The 21,998-nt window shown below is 35.4% G+C and overlaps 1 pseudogene; it reads right to left on the bottom strand.

The window, feature by feature from the left end:
- Window positions 1-1,111: 1,111 nt before the first annotated feature.
- The window catches only part of LOC101718586 (fatty acyl-CoA reductase 1-like), a 106,472-nt pseudogene continuing 85,585 nt past the window's right edge, over window positions 1,112-21,998 (bottom strand).

The following is a 21,998-nucleotide window of genomic DNA, read 5'->3' on the forward strand; positions in this document are numbered from 1 at the left end:
CTGAGGACATTTTCTTGATGTTATAACTAGTTGCCAATACATTCTTCCATAATAATGCACTTTCAGATTTCATTTGAAAGACAGTATAAGCCCTTTTAAAGTTTCTCTTTAACAAGTTACTCTTGTTTAAAAACATGAACACAATCTCACAGGATTTTTATTTGATCAAAATTTGGACAAGAGAAGTTTATTCCTACTCTTTTTGATGCTAACATAGTTTTTTTGATATGGATTTTTAAACTCGTTTAGATCCAATAGGGTCTTTAATACACAGCCTTCTGGGCCTGGGATTTAGCTCAGTGGTTCCAGTACCTGCCTCACAAGCGCAAGGTCCTGAGTTCAATCCCCATACATTAAAAAAAAAAAAAGAGAGAATATACAGCCTTCTGACTATAAAAAGCAACTGACTATATTTAAGAAAAATGGTATGTACCAAGTATTTAATCAGAAAAAGAAAAGTGAGAGGGCCGGGGATTTAGCTCAGTGGTTCTGGTGCCTGCCTTGTAAGTGAAGGTCCCGAGTTTGATCCTTGGTACCAAAAAACCCCAAACAAAAAAAAAAAAAAAAGAAAAGTGAGGACATATTTTTCATGTTTGATACTACTCAATAAGTTATAGAAGGAAGTAAAAATAGTTTGGTTATAGTTTTAATAAAACTAAAACCCATTACAACTGATGAAAAAATCAAACATTTAAGGACATAGTATCTACCAGCTTAGCTAGTATTCTGTCAAAATAAATTCTTTATTGCACTGAAGATTAGAACTATATATTAAGGCATTTTAATATGTTCCAGAATTGCACAGTTAGACTGGTCAGTGTTCTTATTTTCCTATTCTTGTCTTTATCCTACCCCTTTCTTTCCATGGATCAAAATATAAAATCATAGCATTTATTGGTGGTTGTTGTAGACATATTTGAGCTGGCATACAACAGTGTGTTCACTAGGTTTTATGGGCATAAACATTAAAATGTTACATACAATGTGCCATGTTTTATTCTACACATATATTTAATGTCTTGACAGAAGGTGAGGTGATTTAAGTACATTTTACATTTTGTGCATTTAGACCACTAAGTGCATAGATGTTTTAATGCAAAATTCTTGGTCTTCAGTATCTCATAGTGCTGGATGCTCTGAAGTATGACAGAAACTTTTAACACAGACTAACAACAAAGTACCAGATATTTCTTGCCATTTGTGACCTTACAATAAAAATTGCACCAGATCAGGATCACAAGGATAGTATGGAAACCATAACATATGTCCCACAACTTGTTCAAATGTTTCCTAGCTGCAGGAAGGCCAGACGTTTCTTCATTCAAAACATATTTCTCAGTTCCCATATAGTGGTTATATACTCTATCCAGTGCAATTGTCGTACATTAATATTGAAGGTCTTTTATCTTCAGGGTTTAGTTGACTCATTAAAACATTGACATTATCAGTATTCCAAACCCAAGAATTATTTGTGAAATATTCAAGAAACACCACAGCTTTGTTTTCATCATCCTTGGGCTTCTTCTAGCCATCCTGAGGTAGATATCATACAAGAATGCTGGGGCCTTATGGCTTACAGCAATCCAGTAATGACATAAAGGTTATTGGAGGTTAGATTTACATTGGGCTGTCTGAAGACCTGTTGGAGAGGACTCCTGTTGAAAGTGGAGATTACATGGTATTCAACTTCACCCCAGTGGAAAGGATTAGTACTGCCTTTTGTACAATTATACACCATGATGGTTTTTCGTCTATTACCAGGCTGCTGCAAGACTTGTGTTGATAACTACATCTACAGGAACAAAATCTGTAAGGGCATTGTTGGAGGTATGCATTGTTCAAAGAATTCCTTTCCCTGTCACAACGAAGAAACCACTTAGTCCATTAAAGTTATCAATCCATCCAGGAAAAGTTCTTTCTAACTGGCAACCACAATTGACGGTTTTACAATTGCCACATTTAGCTTTGCTTCTTCTTGCTATACAACATATCCTGCCAGCACTTTTGTGTATATGCATTAGGTCTGTCTCCAATTAATTTTGGTGTGATATCATTTACTTGGCCATCATCCATCCATTCTAAAGAATTAGTCAGCTTCTTGGGATCTACAAGGGATGGATAGACTACTTCATCAATATGCTTTGGATTGCAGAGGGCAAATGCTATTGAGACATGTATGACCATTTGAAGATTCTTCATTTGTTGTGCAAGGAGAATAAGCTGTCATGTAGCAATCACATTTAACTGAACAGCATTTCCTAAATTTTCATTAAACCATACTGAAGCTGCACAGTGGAATATAACATTGGTAGAATCTATGATGACCTCTTTATCTTCTTCACTAAGAGCCAGTTTAGGTTGGTTGAGTTCACTGTTGATTGCTATGATTTTCTCTCTAAAATCTGGATTTTCATCTCTCAATTTGTCAAAAAGCTTGCCACTAAGGACTTCTTCCACTCGCTCCTGTAATATCTGTCCAGCTTTCTGCCACACCAAAACTTACACTGACTTCACCTTAAGACCGGACTTCAGCAACTTTTCCAGAAGCACCTTTCCTAGAATGCCAGTAGCTCCTGTCAGAAGAACATTCTTTCCTTCATAGTATTCTGGGATTGAAACAATTTTGACTCTTTGCCACTTCTATGTGGCCTTTCACACAAGGCAGCACCCCAGGCTCAACGACCAAGAGCCAGGCCCCCACCATGTCTCCCTGGTGTCTCTGCCCCTGGGAGGGTGGCCAACCTGCCTGCCATGCAGTGACCATTCCAGCCCATTCTTCAGTTGGAGAGTCTATGTTTTTCCCTTCTTTCTGACTTTAAATCAGCAAAACCGGCATGTGTTACATTTTATGGTTTGCAGGGCAACCCTGGTACTTTGTAAGTTTCAGTGAATGCTTGTTACATAAGCCATTAAAGAAAAGAAAACAAAACAAACAAAACTATTCTATCTAGAAAGCTGATCACTAGAGGAACATTTTTGTCAGAAAAGGATGGGCACAGTCCCTCTTTCCATGTATAAGAATCAAGAGCTTCTGTTTGGGTGTTTAAATGATTCATTTGTGATGCCTTATCCCAGTTGTTTTTATGTGGGATCTGAAGTTTTCTGTGTGCTTGTGTTCCTGTTTCGATATTCTTCTAATTTAGAATTTTAAGTTAGAAGTCATAATGTGAAAAGAAAAAAGAGGTATAAATAAAGGCATTAGAGAATTTCAGAGAAGGGATTAACTTTAGGTAGAAATGGAAGTGTGAAAAGGCTTTTTTAAAGGACTTAAGGTCAAGAGCAAGAAAGATGAGGGACTGATAGAATACTCTGAAATTACAAGTCAGAAATTGATATACCTTCAGGTATTTAGTAAATTTCAGGAACAATAACCTAATACTTTTTCATACCAAATTTATACTCTCATAAATCCATACACCTCATAAAACTGCTTTAGACATTAGCCATTAGTCCATAGGATATGTTTTCTGTCATCTACCACTATAACAATAGCACACATTTATGGTATACTCTCTTAAAATGATGAAACTCCACAAAACAAAGCAAAATAAGACAAAATAAAAATTCTTCATAAATCCTCCAAACAAACTATTAGTCAACATTACATGGACTAGGAAAACCTATAAAGCACCTATCTTGTGTGTATTTTTTGCCACATCTTCCATTGAGGTCAATATACTTTTTTTCTAGATAGTCCAAAGGATCATAAAATGCAGTCTGTTTTAAATTAATTATAATGAACTCAGACAAAATAAATGCCTTTCAATGAGATATATGTAGTGCTTCCTTTACTTAAAACTTAATAATTTACTACATAGAATATAGTAATCAAAGAAAATAACAGGTTTGTGTGTTTCCAAAGATTTATACCTTCAAATTTAAAAGAGTTTCTAGTTCTAGTGATCTAGATGTCCAGACCCTCTCAGGAGCAGGAGATACAGATCTGTTGGTGAAAGTGACTGCCAGGGTGCACTGAAGTGACCTAGGGCACAGAGGGATAGGAATGGAGACAGCAAAGGCTGAGGACAAAATTTGCTCAAGTGTCGCGGTCCGGCCGCAACCTGTCGAACAAGACCTGAGTGGGGACGTGAGGATTGAGAAAGAAGAAACAGAGAGACGGGAGGGCTCACAAAGACGAGCAAGCAAGTTTATTTTCACCTCTCTTTTATACACTCGGTGAGTTAGGTCATTAACCATGACCTTTATCCAAAACACCTGCTTCATTTGTTGCTAGTTTTCTAGACACTCCTCGCCCTCATGGGCTACTTTGTTTCCTGGGGTTACAGAAGGTTCACCTTGTTGCTAGGGCAAACTCCAAAGGGAAACATTGGAGTTAGTGGAGAGACACGGTTCCCCATTACATAGTCTCCTGGCCATTTATAACAAAGGGTAAAATTAAAATGAAGCTTTTTGGCTGACACCACTCCCCACACTCAAGAGAGATGACTAAACCATCTAGATTCATGATTAAAATAGAGGTGCAGAACAAAAGGTTGAGCAAAAGTTTGAGAATCTTGGAGAAATGGAATAGGAGGTTAAGTTAAGTAGTTTAATAAAAGTTTAAAAAATAAACAAATGTGCCTGAAGATATTTTTTTTCTTTTTCATCTTTAAAAATATTTTTTTAGCCAGGCACAGTGGTTCATGCCTGTTATCCCAGCATTTGGGAGGCTGAGATGGTAGGACTGTTACAAATTTGAGGCCTCCATAGTCAGATCAAGGCCAGCCTAAACTACAAAGAGAGGCCCTATCTTAGGAACAACCCCTCCAAAAATCCTAGCTTTTTTTGTAAATCAATATAATCTATTGATTTTGGGGCCATTTTTCACATATGCATATAACATATTTTGATTGTACCCATACCCTATTGCCTTTTCTTACACTTATCCCACTTAATTTAACACCAAAATTTCCAGTTTCATTCATTTTCCTGCAAGTAAAATTTTGTTCTTTTTATGGTTGAAGAATGCTCCATTGAGTGTACATACCATATTTTTTATGCATTTATCTATTGATGAGCACCCAGTCATATCTTGGCTATTGTGAATTGAGTCACAATAAACATAGGTAGGTATCCCTACAATATGCTGACTTTAAGTCCTTTGGGTATATATCAAGAAGTGGTATGTCTGAGTCATGTACTAGTCACCTGGTACTTTACATTCTCACCAGTAGTGTAGAAAAGTTTCTTTTACCATGCACACACATCATCATTTATTGTTTTTGTATTCTGATTGTAGTCATTCTGACTGGGGTAAGATGGAATCTCAGTGTAGTTTGATTTGCATTTCACCATTGAGTCTGAGCCTATTTCTACTGGATGCCTACCAAATGACTTCCCTTGGATTGGACACATAGAGTAAGAAACACAAAAATCATTAATGATAAGAAAAGTTGAGGAACTCTGTGATCTTCAGCCAGTCTAGTAAGACCAAAACCTCAAAATAGGATCTTAATTAACTAATTTAACTACAGCTCTCTCCTATCTGGCTTTGACAGTTACCACTGCTACCATTTTATGGTTTAGATCTAGAATGTTTCCCAAAAGACTCATGGTGGGGCTTTCAGAAGGTGATTGGATTATGGGGGTGTTACAAAGACTATAAACAATATTACTTCAACTTCATCTTTTGTCTTTTTTTTCATTCCTCCTACACAGATTATTTCATTTTCTCTTTTTCCCCATTCTATAGTTCTTTCTTGTTTCCTCAATTTCTTCTTACAGGGTAATATTTCACAACCATATATATTTTAATCTACTTTATTGAAGTAAACTTGTCATAAAGTAAAACTCATGTATCTTAAAGCATAGTTTGATGAGTTTTGACTACTTTGTATGTCTGTGTAACAAGCACCATAACCTTTCTAGAGGACATTTCTGTAACTACTGCCCTTATGGTCTTCTGCATCATTCTGCTTTCCCACTCCTCAGCCCTTGCTTAACACTAATTTGTTTTCAGTTGTCATAGATGGATTTTGTCTTTTCTAGAATTTCATATAAGTGGAATAATATAGTTGTACTCCTTTTTGTTTGCATCTATCACTTAGCACTACGCTTCTAAGGTTCATTCATATTGTTGTATGTATTAATAGTTGAATCTTTATTGTGTAGTGCTCTATTTTATGGACATATTTCAATTTCTTTATTCTTCCACCCATTGTTCACATTTGATTCTTTCAGATTTAGACTGTTATGAATAAAGTTGTTATGAAGACTTGTATCTAAGTCTTTCGACATATATGTTCTTTTTTTTTTTTCAGTTAGTTACCTGGGAATTGATTTGTTGCTTGGATAGGTTTATACTTAACCTTATCAGAAATTGCCAAGCTTTTTTTTCCAAAATAGTTGTACAACTTTTAATTCCCAATGGCAGTGTATTCTAGTTTTTCCACAGCCCTGTCAATACTTGGTATTGTCAACTACAGTTTTAGTCATTATAGTGAATATGTAGTGGTACTTCATGGTAATTTTATTCTGCATTTCTCTGATGGCTAATGATGCTGAGCATCTTTTCATGTGCACATTGGCCATTTATATATACCTTTTCAAGTGCCCCATTTCAATTTTTTGTTCATTGAAAATTAATTTAATAATCTTTTATGATTTATCAAATTCTTTATATAATGGCAAGATATAATTTGTTTATAATTTAAAAGTGCTATTTTTCCATTATACTGAGGTAGTTAGGTCTTTGATTTAATTTAACAGTTTCTATATTGTTGTTTATATTTAATTCAAGCATACCAATGAGTTAACTGGAAAATCTGTCAAAAGACAAACAATTCTCATAAACTGGCTCTTGAACTTGTGTATTATTTTTACATAAGTTCTAAACCTGTGATAAATATTACATAGCAATCTTATCAAGAGAAATATAGCAGTCAATGAGCAGCTTACCCAAACGAGCTCTCTAGCACCTTTGAATGATTCAATGAACAATCTTGTACCACAATTAGAAATGGAGTTTGACTAATTATAAGAGCTAGTATTGTCTGAATTTCTACAGTTAAATTGGCAAACAATGTGTTAAAGAGCATGTCAAAGTAGGTGAACATCAATGTGGGATCGGAATGATTTCCCCTCAATTCTTTCAGAGGGCAAACATAAGTCACCTTGATATCTTAGATTCTCATCACCTACTGCCTAGACACAGTAGATTCTTGGTGTTTAGGGTACTAATGTTCTACAACATCACTGAAAATGCTACATAAGTGTAAAAACACTGAACTAACTTCAATGAAAAATGTATATATGTCAACATACGGCAGTTTTTAATCTTAAGAAACAACTCATCCTAGTAAGTGCTATGCTCTTTATTTTATAAAAGAGAACACAAGATTGAGAACTGTTAATGACTTATTTTTTATTTTATTTTATTTTTTTGGTACCAGGGATTGAACTCGGGTCCTTGCGCTTGCGCAGCAGGTGATGAAACCACTGGGCTAAATCCCCAGCCCAAACTGTTAATGACTTGCCTGAGCCTACCACATCAACAGTACAGGAGTTTGACTCAAACCTCATCCATCTAGCCCCAAAGCTGGAGCTTCTCAAATAACACTGCCCTGCTTCAATTCTTCCTGTCCTCTGGTCATCTGTGTGAAGCAGAAATGAGGAGGCCGAGTATTGCCTTGGTTGACCACAGCAGGGACTCAGCCCTTTCTGCAACTCAAATTCTTTGCTCTTCTGCATATGTTCACAAACTATGGAAAAATCTTCAGAAATATTGATTTTGGGACTACAAATAAAACTTAGCAAGTAGTTGAATTCACGGTTATGGCATCTGTGAATAACAAGAATGAACTATATACATAAGACCTTAAAAGCACATATGTATTTCCATGAAGTCACATGCAACTTTGGAATCTGGGGGAAGATGGACTGGCAGGATGACACTAAGAAATGGTTACTGAACTTATTTCATTCTGACTTTAAAGTGGACACTAGTGAGATTCTCTTATCATTTTAAGAACTCTGCTTTATGTCATGATTATGTATTATATATAGCTAGTTGACTTTTTATGGGTTAAAATAAATGAATTGGGTAACAAAGCTACAAAATCTGAGGTGATGTAACATCTAATCATTTACTTATTCATAATATAGATTTACATCTCACATTAAGCAAGTGTTGGTAGATTTGGTCAGTCATATTTGTATAAACAGAATCACAAGGCATAGAAGAATTTCATCAGCTATCATATCTTTGCTTTCCTCATTTCTACATTTGAGGTCATCAGAAGTTTGTAATAACATAATTCCATCTATTTTCATAGCACAGTTTGAGAGATGAAGTGATGACATTTGGCAGAAGCATTAAAGCTATACAAACTTCATACAACTGTTAACAATCAGATTATTATTCCAGACAACTTGAACCTAAGAAGCAGCTGAAAGAATTCAAGAGATCACAAAATGGAAGAAAGTGACAATTTCTCAAGGTGGAAAATCATTTAGGTATAAAAATCTACTGTCTTAGATTGTTTCCTTCTGCATTCATACATTTGAAAAAGGAAATTATTTGGAGCAAAGTCTTACTCACTAAGCTTTGAATCTTTCTAACAATTCTGGCTAATTTGTTTTATAATATGAATAATACAACCATTACATAACACTAAATTTGAGGGATACTTTTTCATCTTAATGTAGTATTTAATTTTATTAATTTTATCTGGTAGTAAATATGTGTTTTAAAAATTTATGTTTAGGGCCAGGGATTTAGCTCAGTGGCACCATGCCTGCCTTGCAAGCACAAGGTCCTGAGTTCAATTCCTGGTACTGGAAAAAAAAACGAAACCAAAAATTTATGTTTAAATTTATGTTCTGTAGTAAGCTTATACACTTTTGGATTTAAAAAACGTAGCATATTTAGTTAATGTTTTGTTTGTAAAACATGTGCAGTTTAAAATAAAGTGAATATATTTTAATAATATCAGATTTGTTATTTTGCTTAGGTATTGTAATTTCCATTTGAGTAGGGATACTTAGCTAGGGCTACTGACTACTGCTGACTCTGAAACTTTTATTCATTCTTTATTTAAAAATTATAGTATTAAGTTGTTTGAAAGTACTGGTGCACAAATTACTTATAAACTGATATACTTTTGAGGAAGAGAATGAACCTTAGAATAAGTAAATGACTTTGTTGGCTTGTTATTTAAAATGAATATTTCCATGTCAATATACAAAAATAAATGCCATTTTTAAAAACATATAAGTGAAATTTCTAGGCAATGAAAATATAAACAATAATATGTTATCTCTGGTTTCCAGGATTGCAGTTCAGTAGGAGCTGCGTAGTGTCTTGTTTTTTTTTTTTTTTTTTTGGTACCAGGGATCAAACTTGGGACCTTGCACTTGCAAGGCAGATGCCGGAACACTGAGCTAAATCCCTGGCCCAGGAGCTGCTTAGTGTCACAAGCAAATATATATATTATAAGCAAAAGCATCAGCTAAAACTACAATTAAAATTTCACAGAGGAAAAATTTAAGAAACTCACGAAGCACAGAATGGAAATATGGTATGTAGTGAGAAAAGCATTTTAGGCAAAGGGAGTAATGTATACAAACATAAAAGCATGAAAAATGGTGTATTTGTGGTTATGTCATCATAATGTAGGGTATTTATCTTTTTCAAATCAGACTGCTGTAACAATACCATAAGCAATGGACATTTGCTTCTCACAATTCTGAGGGTAGGAAATATGAGATCAAGGAACTGTCAGGCTGAGTGTATGGTGAGTTAGTGTTTTATGGCTTAGTGGCTTTATGGTTAGTGTTTTTATGGCTTGTAGGTATGCTCACATGACAGAGAGAGAGAGAGAAAGAGAGAGAGAGAGAGAGGGAGAGAGAAATAGGAATTGTGTTCAGAACAATGCCTACATGCTTTTGTATTCTCCCATAAGTGTAACTATTAATTACAGAGAGAGGGAGAGAGAAAGAGACTTTCTCATTGAGGGAACAAAATCATTCAGTCCACAACAACAATGTAATAATATATGTGGAGGATTTAGTGAAAGACAAAATTTGAAAAAATAATTTGGGATTATATTGACGATAGTTTTGTTGACCAAATTAAGAAATATATTTTATATAACTATATATAATTATAATACATATAATATATCATAACATATAACATAATATATAAAACAATATATTATATAATAAAATAATATATAATATGATAAAATACTAAAATCAACAATATAATATTTAACATACATTATAATGTATAATATATAACTATAAAATAATATAATGTATTATATAATTTATTATATAATCATATATAATAAATTATATAATCATATATAATAATATTATATAATCATATATAATACATAATAATTATATTATATATTATATATATGGCAACTAAAAGTCCCAAGGTCTCCCAATTCTCCCAATGCAGATTCAGGAGACAATGATGGAGAGAAGAGCAAACAGTAGGTAGTGAGCTTTATGAACTGATTAAAGAATAAGTACAGAGACTTGGCAAGTTCAAAGAGGGCATGGAATTATTATTCAAACTGACAATGTGAATATGGGAGAAACAAATAAAAAATGGAAGAACTGAGCAAAACTGTTTAAAACATGAATGATAAATTTCCCAGAGTTTTAGACTTCATGAAAAGGTGTCAGACAAAAATACTGGAAATAAAAAAATGTATAGAATTCATAAATTGCAAAAATGACCAATATGAAGACAGGGTTTCTGAAATTGAAGATGAAGTGGTAAATCATGATGAATTACTCAGAGAAGTCTTAAAAAGATAAGAGAACAAGAAAAATTTGTCTAACAGTTGATAACATCAGGAAGACCAAGTTAAGGCTAATTGAGATTACAGAAGATAGCACAAATGGAATAGAGTATCTGTTTACAAAATCATAATAAAAACCTTTCCAACCACAAGGACACATTTCGATACACAGGTAAGTGAGGGTTACAGAGCACCAATTAAATATGATGAAAAAAGAAGCCCCTTACAACACATGGTGGGCAAAGTAGCAGATGTCCAAAAAAAAGACAGAACCTTAAAAACTGTCAGAGAAAAACAAAATAATCACATTATAAAGGTAACTCTTTAGAATTACAGCACACTTTTCAACAGAAATTTAAGTACCAGAAGAGCCTGGAATGAAGTGTTTCAAGCCCTTAAAGCAAACAAATTCCAACCCTGACTAATATACCCTGCAAAATTTTCTTTCAAAATAGATGGAAAGATAAGGATATTCTACAACAAAGAACACCTTAAAATTTACATGTACACTAAATTGGTACACCAAAAAATACTCCAGAATATCCTAGACAGAGACAATGAAACTAGCAAACCAAAAATTCACGTGGAGTGAATACATCAATCAAAGAAAATTATTAAACAAAAAAAAAGAAAAATAAAGGAGTCATCAACAGAAAAAGAACAGAATGACAGGAGTCAATCAATACCTCTAAGTAATAATTCTCAATGTAAACGGTCTCAACTCCCCAGTTAAAACACATAGATTGGGAGAGTGGATCAAAAAACAGAATCCAAGAGTCTGTTGAATTCAAGAAACTCATCTAATTGAATGAGGTATTGATAGACTAAAAATCAAAAGATGAAAAACAATATTTTATGCACTAGGACCAGGAAAGCAAAAGGGATAGCAACTTTATTCTCAAGCTAAACTTCAAGCCAATACTTATGAGAAGAAGCAAAGAAGGTCACAATACATGAGGTAAGGGGGCAATCCCACAAAAAGAGATAACATTTGTAAATACATATGCACTGAATACTGGAACACCAAATTTTATAAAATGAATACTGATGGACATAAGAGATCAAGTACACACCAACACAATCTTAGTAGGTGTTATGGCTTGTATCTAGATGTTCACCCAAAGCCTCATGCACTCATAGGTGGGGCTTCTTATAGGTGGCCAGATCCAGGGTGTGTGAATGTGGATTAAGGGTGTGATAATTGGATCACTCTATACATCGGTTTGTTCTGTGTATGTGTAATGGGAAACCTCACTCTGGGTGTGGATGGCATGATTCAGTAGGCTTGTAGCCTTGATGGAATATAAAGGGACAGTGAGAAGGCAGCCTGGTGGCTTGCTGCTTCTGCTTGCTGCCTTCTGCAATGGCCTTCTACCATGCCACCCAGCCTTAGAACTAGCTGACTATGGACTGAAATCTCTACAAAATGTGAGGAGAAATCAATCTTTCCTCTGCTAACTTTGAGTGTTGGGTATTGTCTCAGTAACAAGAAAAGTAACTAAGGCAATGGGTGACTTCTATATCCCACTTTCATAAAGAGATCAACTAAAGAAAAACAATCAACATAGAAATATCAGAACTGAACCACACCTTTCAATAAATAGACTTAATAGACACTTGCCCAAAGTGTTCTATCCTACTCCATCAGAATACATATTCTTCTCTGTGGCATATCAAATTTCCTCAAAATAAACCACATACTAGTCCACAAAGCCTATAATCATCAGAAAACAATCACAAAAGAAACCACAGAAAATGTAGAAACATGTTCTGGGCCACAGTAGCAACACTCCCAGCACAGAGGAGGCTTCTGGGCCACTGTATCACCTCTGCCAGTACAGAGGAGGCTTCTGGTCTGCCATAGCACTGCTACCACTACAGAGGAGGCTTCTGGGTTGTCATACCATCTCTCCCAGAGCAGAGGAGGCTTCCAGTCTCTGGTACCACTGCTCCCAGTGCAAAGGGGGTGAGCCGTGTGGGTGCCAGCAACATCCCTCCACCCCCCCATTGAAATAAGAAGACACGTAAACAAGTCTCAAAATCAGACTTCCAGATCACCTAAGGCAGCTCCAAAGGGAAACAAGATGGAACACTCTGATACTCAACCACCTAGACTCCCTGAATTGGCAACAAAAGAGGATCTGGAAAAGACATAATGAGAAAAATTTCTCAAATAACAGCAGAGATTGTGCCCATACTGCAAGACATGATTAATAAATCTAGAGAGGAGCTGAGGAACATGATAGAATCCCAACATAGGAAACAAATTGAATCCATAAAACAAATGAAATAGATTTCCAGGAGATGAAAAAGTCCACTTTAAGTCTACACAGCAGAATGAGCCAGTGTGAGGACAGAATTTCAGATATAGAAGATAAGATTGCAATTAATGACCAGGAAAAGAAAAATTGCTTCAAAATTATAAGGAAACATGAGAAATCAATCCAGCATCTGCTAGATGATGCAAAGAAGAATACCATAAGACTGATTGGAGTCAATGAAGAAACAGGAGACAGAGCAGATGACATAAAAATACTGATCACAGAAGTGATGGCAGAAAACTTCCAAGCAGGGGAAAATATATTGATATACAGATAAGTGAGGCATGTGGGACTCCAAATAGCCATGATCAAAAAAATTTACACGTAGGCATATAATTGTTAAGATTCCAGAAACACAACAGAAGAACAAAGTTCTATAAGCAGTTAGAGAAAAGAAACAAATCACATACAAAGGAAAGCCCATCAGAATCACAGCAGACTTCTCAACACAAACCACCAAGGCAAGAAGAGCTTGGAGTGACATATTCCAAACCCTAAAAGAAAACAGCCTCCAACCCAGATTGAAGTACCCTGCAAAACTATCTTTCAAACTTGATGGAGAAATACGATACTTTCATGACAAAGAGCATCTTAGGAACTTTGTGAATACCAAATCAGCACTCCAAAAACTTTTAGAAAAAATCCTAGGAAAAGATAATGAGGACCACAACCCGAGGAAACACAACAGAATGAATCTATTGGGCACAACAAGAAATTAAATGCAAAGGGGTAAAATCTAACAAAAAGAAAAAGTAGTGACAATGATAAGTCAATATGTATCAGTTATAATCATCAATGTTAGTGGTCTCAATTCACCAATCAAAAGAAAGAGATTGGCAGAATGGGTCAAGAAGCAAGATCCAACAATATGCTGCATAAAAGAAACACACTTAATTCAAAAATAAACTCATAGACTGAAAGTTAAAGAGTGGAAAACAATACTCCATGTAACAGGAACCTGAAAAAAAGCAGGAGTAGCTATCCTCTTTGCAGATCAAGTAGATTTCAAACCAACACTGATTAAGAGAGACAAAGAAGGACATTACATACTTGTAAAGGGAACAATTTCAAGAGGAAGAGATGACAATCATAAATATCTATGCACCAAACACTAGTGCCCACAAATATATAAAACAAATTCTAATGGACATGAAAAGTCATATATACACTAATATAATAATAGTGGGGGAACTTAATACCCCACTGTCACAAATATATAGATCAACTAGACAAAAAATAATCAATGAAATACTAGAACACAATTAAACTCTTGAACAAATGAACTTAAAAGATGTTTACAGAGTCTTCCACCCCACAAAATCAGAATACACATTCTTCTCAGCTGAACAATGGTTGTTCTCCAAAATACACCACATACTTTCTCATAGAACATGTTTAAGTAAGTGCAAAGGAACTGAAATTATTCCCTGTATATTATCAGACCACAGTGTGATGAAATTGGAGATCAATATCAAAAGAAACCACAAAAATTTCATAAACCCATATAAATTGAACAACACACTTCTGAATAACCAATGAGTCACAGAGGAAATTAAAGAATAAATCAGTTACATCAATTAAATGATAATGATAATACAACATATCAGAATCTGTGGGACACAATGAAATCAGTCTTATGTGGGAAATTCATAGTGGTGAATACTCATATTAGGAAAACAGAGCGAGCACAACTTGATGCTGAACCTCAAGCTTTAGAAAAAGAGTAGTAAAAACCCAAAGTGGATACAGGGGAGGAAATTACAAAGATTAGAGAACAAATCAATTCAATGGAGACAAAGAGAATGATACAAAAAATCAATGAAGCCAAGAGTTGTTTCTTTGAAAGAATAAACAAAATTGATACACCCAACCTTATCAGAAAAAGGAAAGAAAAGACCCAAATCCATGCAATTAGGAATGAAAAGGCCGAAATTCCAATGGCCCAGCAGAAATCCAGAAGATCTATCAATACCTACTTTGAGAACCTATATGCCAATAAGATGGAAAACACAGAGAATTGGACAGATTCCTAGATACGTATGAATTACCAAAGTTGAATGAAGAAAACCTAAAAATGCTGAACAACCTAATATCAATTAATGAAATTGAAAATGTAATTAAAAACTTACCAATGAAGAAAAGCCTAGGTCTTGATACAAGACATTTAGAGAGGAACTACTGCCACTACTCTTTAAATGCTTCAATGAAATTGAAAGGGAAGTAATATTCCCAAATTCATTCCTAGAAGCAAGGATCACCTTGATCCCCAAAGCAGAGAAAGACTCAACCGAAAAGGAGAACTATAGGCCAATCTCACTAATGAACATAGATGCAAAAATCCTTAATAAGATACTGGCAAATAGAATTCGGAAGATTATCAAGAAGATCATATACCCTGACCAAGTGGGATTCATCCCAGGGATGGAGGGATGGTTCAACATACACAAATCAATTAATGTAATACACTATATCAATAGAGCCAAGGACAAAAACCATATGATCATCTCAGTAGATGAAGAAAAAGCATTTGACAAAATCTAACATGCATTTATGATAAAAACCCTACAAAAAATTGGAATAGACGATCTCTACCTCAATCTGACAAAAGCCATCTATGAAAAACCAACAGCCAATATCGTACTAAATGGTCAAAACTGAAATCCTTCACACTAAAACCAGGAACAAGACAAGGATGTCCACTATCACCACTCTTGTGCAATATAGTTCTGGAAACATTAGCTACAGCAATTAGACAAGAGAAAGAAATAAAAGGAATAAAGATAGGAAATGAAGAATCAAATTGTCATCATTTGCAGATGACATGATACTCTATATAGAAGACCCCAAGAACACCACCAAAAGTTGTCTAGACTTAATAACCAAATTCTTTCAAGTAGCTGGATACAAGGTCAACACACAAAAATCAATAGATTTCCTCTACACGAACAACAGACTCACTGAAATAGAAATAGGGCAAAGGATTCCTTTAACAATAGCATGCAAAACACTGAAATATTTAGGAATCAACCTAACAAAAGAAATCAAAGCCTCTTCTCTGAAAACTATAACACTCTGAAAAGAGAGATTGAAGATGATATCAGAAAATGGACAGACATCCCCTGCTCCTGGATAGGAAGTATCAACACAGTGAAAATGGCCATACTTCCAAAACTGCTATATAGATTCAATGCAATTCAAATTCAAATCCCAGTGGCATTCTTCACGTGCCTTGAGAAAACCACCCAAAAATTCATTTGAAGCAAGAAGAGACCCAGAATAACAAAAGCAATTCTAGGCAACAGAGATATGACAGGGGGTATCAAAATCCCCAACTTGAAACTATACTACAAAGCTACTGTGATTAAAAAGAGCATGGTAATGGCAAAGAAACAAACCTGAGGAACAGTGGAATAGATTAGAAGATGCAGAAACAACTCCAGACACACTCAGTCATCTCATGTTTGATGAAGGGGCCAAACACCCTCACTGGAGGAAAGATAGCCTCTTTAATAAACGGTGCTGGAAAAATTGGGTTTCAACTTGCCAAAGGTAAAACTAGACCTATATTTCTCACCATGCATTAAACTAACATTGAAATGGATTAAAGACCTAAATATTAAAATAGAAACTCTGAACCAATTAGAACAGAGGTTAGGTAGAACTCTTGAAGACATTGGTGTAGGAAAAGATTTTATGAACAAAACCTCAGTTGCCCATGAACTAGCACAAAGAATCAAAAAGTGGGATCTCTTCTTACTAAAAAGCTTCTGCCCAGCAAGAGAAACCACCAGCAGTGTGAAGAGACAACCCACAATGTGGGAAAAATTTTCACCTGCTATTCCTCAGACAAAGATCTATTATCTAGAATCTATAGAGAACTTTAAAAAAATCAGACATTTGAAATTTAATGACACAATCCAAAAATGGGCATCTGAAATGAACAAACATTTCTCAGACAAAGATGTAGAAATACTAAATAAATACATGAAAAAATGCTCAACTCACTGGCTATTTGAGGGTTGCAAATGAAAACAATTCTGAGATTCCACTTCACTCCAGAAAGAATGGCTGCTATCATGAAATCAACCAATAACAAATGTTGGTGGGGCTGTGGGGGAAGAGGAACCCTGTTCCACTGCTGGTTGGAGTGTAGACAGGTACAACCACTGTGGAAATCAGTATGGAGATACCTCCAAGAACTAGGAGTGGAAGTCCCATTTGACCCAGCTATTCCCTTGCTGGGCATCTCCCCCAAAGAATTAAAAGAATCATGGCACAGTGATATATGTGCGCCCATGTTCATAGCAGCATAGTTTGTGATAGCTAAAACTTGGAAATTGCCCAAATACTGATCAACTGGAGACTGGATAAAGAAAATATGGGGTTTAAAAAAAAAATAAAATGGAGTACTACTCAGCCATAAAAAATGAGAAATTAGAGTCATTTATATCTAAGTGGATGCACATTGAGGCGAAAGTGAAATAAATAGAACACACATCTGCAAATACTGAATAGTGTCTCTAGTGTGAGAAACTGAAAGTGTAAATATGGACTAAAAGGCATAATAGATAATGTGAAGTAGGAAGTAAAGGGCCAAAGGGGAAGTGGGAAGGGTAGGGGAACAGAAAGAAGGGAATGGAATTAATATGAGAATATGAAAAAATGGAAACAAAATCTTTGTAAATAGGGAGGGATGGAGGGGTTGAAGGCAGGGCAGGGGAAGGGGGAAAAAAGAAGAAACAAGAGAGATTGTGTAAAGGTGCAAATTTCCAATCATGAATGTCATTAGATTGTATAACTAAAATGTACCAATAAAACAATATTAAAAAAAGAAAATCTAGAAACACCTGGAAACTTAGTAATTCACACTTTCTTTTTTTTGTTAATTCTTTTATTGGTACATTTTAGGTATATAACACAATTACATTTCTCATTGGGAATTGTACCTTTACATAATGCTTCATATTTTTTCCCCATTCCTAACCCTCCCTTCACCCTCTCCACCCTTCCCTATTTACAAAGACTTTATTTCCAGTTTTTCCATTTCTCATCATTTTTCTTTTTCCTTCGTTCCTTTCCCCTGCCCCTCCCACTACCCCTACCCCTTTGGACCTTTTCTTCCTATTTTGCATTATTGATTTTTCATTCTAATCATTGGTGCATTTTAGGTATACAATATAATGACATTCATCATTGGAAATTTGCACCTTTACATAGTCTCTCTTGGTTCTTATTTTTCACCCTTGCCCAGTCCTCCCTTCAACCCCTCCATTCCTACCTCTTTACAAAGATTTTGTTCCTAGTTTTCCATTTTCTCATATTAATCCCATTCCCTTCTATCCTTTCCCTTAGCCCTCCCACTTCCTTCCCCTTTGCCCCTTTTCTTCCTATTTCACATTACCTATTATACATTTTAGTCCTTATTTACACTTTCAGTTTCTCACACCAGAGAAACTATTTGGTATTTATACATGTGTGTCCTATTTATTTCACTTAAGAGTATTGCCTCAATGTGCATCCACTTAGCTATAAATGTCTCTAATATCTCATTTTTTATGGCTGAGTAGTACACCATTTTATAAAAAAATCCCCATATTTTCTTTATCCAGTCTCCATTTGATGGGCATTTGGGCTGTTTCCAAGTTTTAGCTATTACAAACTGTGCTGCTATGAACATGGGTGCACATATATCACTGTGGTAATATTCTTTTAACTCTTTGTGGAAGATCCCCAGCCGTGGAATAGTGGGGTCAAATGGGACTTCCAGTCCTAGTTCTTTGAGGTATCTCCATACTGATTTCCACAGTGCTTGCACCAGTCTACACTCCCACTAGCAGTGGAGCAGGGTTCCTCTTTCCTTACAGCCCAGCAAGCATTTGTTATTTGTTGATTTCATGATAGCAGCCATTCTTTCTGGAGTAAGGTGGAATCTCAGCATTGTTTTCATTTGCATCTCTCGAATGACCAGTGATGTTGAACATGTTTTCATGTATTTATTTGCTATTTCTACTTCTTTGTCTGAGAAATTTCTGTTCATTTCAGATGCCCATTTTCCAATTGGGTCTTTAAATTTGGGAGGCCTGATCTTTTTAAGTTCTTTATAGATTCAAGATAGTAGACCTTTTTCTGAGGAAGAGCAGGTGAAGATTTTTTCCCACATTGTGGGTTGTCTCTTCACACTGCTGGTGGTTTCTCTTGCTGTGCAGAAGCCTTTTAATAAGAAGAGATCCCACTTGTTGATTGTTGGTGCTAGTTCACAGGCAACTGAGGTTTTGTTCATAAAATCTTTTCCTACACCAATGTCTTCAAGGGTTCTACCTAACCTCTGTTCCAACTGGTTCAGAGTTACTATTTTAATATTTAGATCTTTAATCCATTTTGATTTTAGTTTAGTGCATGGTGAGAGATATAGGTCTAGTTTTAATCTTTGGCAAGTTGAAGCCCAATTTTTCCAGCACCATTTATTAAAGAGGCTATCTTTCCTCCAGTGAGGGTATTTGGCACCTTTGTCAAAGATGAGATGACTGAGTGTGTCTGGCTTTGTTTCTGCATCTTCTAATCTGTTCCACTGGTCCTCAAGTCTGTTTCTTTGCCAGTACCATGCTCTTTTTATCACAGTAGCTTTGTAGTAGAGTTGCAGGTTTGGGATTGTTATACCCTCTGCCATGTCTCTGTTACCTAGAATTGCTTTTGCTATTCTGGGTCTCTTATTGTTCCAAATGAAGTTTTGGATTGTTTTCTCAAGGTCTATGAAGTATGCTGCAGGGATCTCAATTGGAATTGCATTAAAGCTATATAGCAGTTTTGGAAGTATGACCATTTTCACTATATTAATCCTTCCTACCCAGGAGCAGGGGATGTCTGTCCATTTTCTGATATCATCTTCAGTCTCTCTGTTCAGAGTGCCATAGTTTTCAGAGAAGAGGTCTTTGATTTCTATCATTATGATGATTCCTAGGTATTTCAGTTTTTTGGATGCTATTGTGAAAGGAATTATTTGCCCTATTTCTCTCTCAGTGAGTCTGTCATTGGTGTAGAGGAAAGCCACTGATTTTTGTGTGTTGACTTTGTAACCAGCTACTTTACTGAATTTGGTTATTAAGTCTAGAAGACTTTTGGTGGAGTTCTTGGGGTCTTCTATATAGAGTATCATGTCATCTGCAAATAATGACAATTTGACTTCTTCATTACCTATCTTTATTCCTTTTATTTCTTTCTCTTGTCTAATTGCTGTAGCTAATGTTTCCAGAACTATATTGCACAAGAGTGGTGATAGTGGACATCCTTGTCTTGTCCCTGATTTTAGTGTGAAGGATTTCAGTTTTTGGCCATCTAGTATGATATTGGCTGTTGGTTTTTCATAGATGGCTTTTCTCAGATTGAGGTAGAGACTATCTATTCCAATTTTTTGTCGGGTTTTTATCATAAATGCACGTTGGATTTTGTCAAATGCTTTTTCTGAATCTATGGAGATAATCATATGGTTTTTGTCCTTGGCTCTATTGATATAGTGTATTACATTAATTGATTTTTATATATTGAACCATCCTTGCATCCCTGGGATGAATCCCACTTGATCAGGGTGTATGATCTTCTTGATGATCTTCTGCATTCTGTTGGCCAGTATCTTATTAAGGATTTTTGCATCTATGTTCATTAGTGAGATTGGCCTATAGTTCTCTTTTTCAGTTTGGTCTTTCTCTGCTTTGGGGATCAAGGCGATGCTTGCTTCCAGGAATGAATGTGGGTGTATTGCTTCCCTTTCAATTTCATTGAAGAGTTTAAACAGTAGTGGCAGTATTTCCTCTCTAAATGTCTTGTAGAATTCAGCCCTGAAGCTGTCAGGGCCTGGGCTTTTCTTAGTTGATAAGTTTTTAATTACCTTTTCAATTTCATTGGTTGATATTGGGTTGTTCAGAATTTTTAGGTCTTCTTCGTTCAACTTTGGTAATTCATATGTATCTAGGAATCTGTCCATTTCTTCTGTGTTGTCCATCTTATTGGCATATAGGTTTTGGAAGTAGGTATTGATGATCCTCTGGATTTCTGCTGGGTCTGTTGTAATTTCACCCTTTTCATTCCTAATTGCATGGATTTGGGCCTTTTCTTTCCTTTTTCTGACAAGGTTGGCTAAAGGTTTGTCAATTTTGTTGATTCTTTTGAAGAACCAACTCTTGGCTTCATTGATTTTTTGTATCATTCTCTTAGTCTCCATTGCATTGATTTCTCCTCTGACCTTTATAATTTCCTCCCTTGTATGAGCTTTGGGGTTGCCCTCATCTTCTTTTTTCTAGAAGCTTGAGGTTCAGCATCAGGTTGTTTAATTGGGCTCATTCTGTTTTCCTAATATGCATATTCACTGCTATGAATTTCCCTCATAAGACTGCTTTCATTGTGTCCCATAGATTCTGATATGTTGTATTGTCATTGTCATTTAATTGAAAGAACTGTCTGATTTCTTCTTTAATTTCCTCTGTGACCCATTGGTTATTCAGAAGTGTGTTGTTCAATTTCCACATGTTTATGAAATTTTTTTTTTCTTTTGCTATGGATCTCCAATTTCATCACACTATGGTCTGATAATATACAGAGGATAAGTTCAATTCCTTTGCACTTACTTAAACATATTCTATGTGTGAGTATGTGGTCTATTTTGGAGAATGACCCATGTGCAGCTGAAAAGGATGTGTATTCTGATTTTGTGGGGTGGAAGACTCTGTAAACATCTGTTAAGTTCATTGGTTCAAGAGTTCGATTGAGTTCTAGTATTTCATTACTTCTTTTTAGTCTAGTTAGTCTATCTATTTGTGACAGTGGGGTGTTGAAATCCCCTACTACAATTGTATTAGTGCATATATGACTTTTCATGTCCATTACTATTTGTTTTATATAGTTGGGGGCACTAGTGTTTGGTGCA

This window comes from Heterocephalus glaber, unplaced genomic scaffold, assembly GCF_053883595.1.
Source record: "Heterocephalus glaber isolate CG9 unplaced genomic scaffold, H.glaber_assembly_v1.0 deba00001720, whole genome shotgun sequence".
Classification (NCBI taxonomy): Eukaryota; Metazoa; Chordata; class Mammalia; order Rodentia; family Bathyergidae; genus Heterocephalus; species Heterocephalus glaber.